We start from the raw sequence: 2,255 nt of genomic DNA, 5'->3' as shown, positions 1-2,255 counted from the left end.
CTTTCTTTATGTAATTTGCCCCGCCCCGGGATTCTAACGATGACGGAAGCCTCTATCTTGAATTGAAGGGCCGCGTGACTTTATCTCTTTGAAGAAGGACGAACTCTTCTTTATATACACAATTTTCTGTACGAAATTGGAAGAAGAATTGCTGCTTTCAAGCGTGAACCAGGTCCAGGATTCGGACTAGGAATTGCTATTTTTTCCGATGCAGTTAGCTCTATTCCCTGACCTGAGGGCGGGAACCGTCTTATCTTAGGGTAGGGGTAGCCCCAGGTGGGAAGGGCCGGGGGGTTCGCTTTTTGATAATCAATAAGTAGCGTAGGCTTCGATAGACTTGCAATAGCGATTCTTACCAGCAATCTTAGCGACCTCTATGCAATGCAGCAACTTCGTTGCCTTACGGTGCTACGAGAGATGCTCCGTTCGTTCCTCTACGCTCGCTTACGCTACGAGTAATTTAAAGGAGCAAGCAGGCTAAACTTTGTGCTAAGCAAGCTATATGACTAGCTTACCTAGTTTGGTAAGTGTAGACATGCAAAATTTTATGGGATTAAGTCCAAATTTTGTATGGACTAAGTTCTAAATTCAAGACATATTGACCCAAGTCAACATTTTGGGTTAATAAAGCCGGATTAATTATTTAAGTCAAGATTGCATGACTTAAGTCAAATCCAACTACATTGGGCTAGGTTGGACCTCTACAAAACGGCCCACCCACATATTTCAAGCCCAAGGGTCCATTAGGATTACTTGGAGGCTACCCTAAAACCCTAATCCATGCCTATATAAAATAAAGGGGCTACATATTCTCTTTGGAGGCATCTTGAAAATTCCATAACATCTTGGAAGATTCACAAGGAGATCAAGACATCGACTACATCGTCTTTCTCAAAGTTCTCTAGCAAGGGTGAAGTGATCAAGAGAAGTTGTCCCTCGTGATCAATCCGAAGCGCTACTAACTCTTCTTGACAATCAAGTAAAGGAGGTCCACATCATCGTGCACTCAAGAAATACGCTGCTTCAGCCCTCGAATCAGGGAAAAGAAATTAGACACAAGAATCAGGGGATACATAGAGTTGTACTCACAAGTTTGATTAAGAAAATCATTTTTCTTTACATTTGTTTCGTTATTGCAGTTATTAATTTCCGTACACAAAATTTCTCGCGAACAGTAAGCTAATCAAATCAATATGACTAGTGGAATGTGGTATTGTAGCTATTGGTTGGTAAGCTTGCAATCAAGTTATTGCTATCTTACGAGCAGCTTGCTATACTTTATTAGTGCCTTTCTTTGGTCTATCATAAGCAACCAAGCGGAAGTAGGTTTCTCTCTTTCTATTTACTTAAAATGCAAACTCGCTCCGAGCCGAGTCAGTGTTGGGGTTGGGTTGGTTGATCGCCCAAAAAATGATTTTTATCCCATCCGTCAGGTTTGTATGTACCCACGCTCCTGCTTATTATTTTCTAGAACCTCAGGAACTATCCTTTCCGGCTGCCCCCTCCCCCCTTGGGTTTGCCCTTGGGTTTGTCAACCAACCTGGCATGCTCAGACCGGGGCGCCTCGATGATGATGTAGTCGTAGTAGTCCTCTGATGGGAAATCTGTTAAGATCCGCCCATGATTCATGGAACCATTCTTTCGCGTGCCGTAGCTTAGGATTCGTGCTATTGCTATTGTTTAGGGGCGTCAAGACCGGGTTTCGACTTTTTCTTTTTGAGAAAGAAGAGGTTACTGGACAAGCGAAAGAGATGCTGAAAGAGCAGATGCTTTTATTTGAAACAAAAGCATTAGCCGAGACATACCTCCCGCTAAAGAACACTATTGACAATGGGGTCCGGGAGGCCCTCAAAAAAAGTGATAGAGCAAGAAAGAAAGAAAGGATCAAAACATCATCGGCCGCACACAAAAGAAGAGAGAGGATAGCCAGAATTGTATTGAGGCCGCAGTAGCAACAAAACAACAAGAGCACGTCTTCCCAAACAATGCAGCCTTCAGTAGGAGCTGTACTACAATGCCTCAGCTCTGGGAACAGGAAGAAACTGAGCGCCCCGGCGAATAAAGAAACCCTAGAACAAAAATGGAAGCCTAAGCCTTCACATCCGAAACAAAAAAAATCATCAGTTGGAGAATCCTTTTTACAGGGTAGGCATGGTGAAGGCAGAATGGAAATAGAAAACAACTAAATGACTTAGTCTTGCCTTCTTCTTCCTTTATGGATGGAGAGAGGCCCTTTTAGCTTCAGGGGGAAATTC

Source organism: Solanum stenotomum, chromosome 7, assembly GCF_019186545.1.
Source record: "Solanum stenotomum isolate F172 chromosome 7, ASM1918654v1, whole genome shotgun sequence".
In the NCBI taxonomy this organism is placed as follows: domain Eukaryota; kingdom Viridiplantae; phylum Streptophyta; class Magnoliopsida; order Solanales; family Solanaceae; genus Solanum; species Solanum stenotomum.
The sequence above is the reverse complement of the archived record's forward strand: the minus strand, read 5'-3'. Positions refer to the sequence as shown.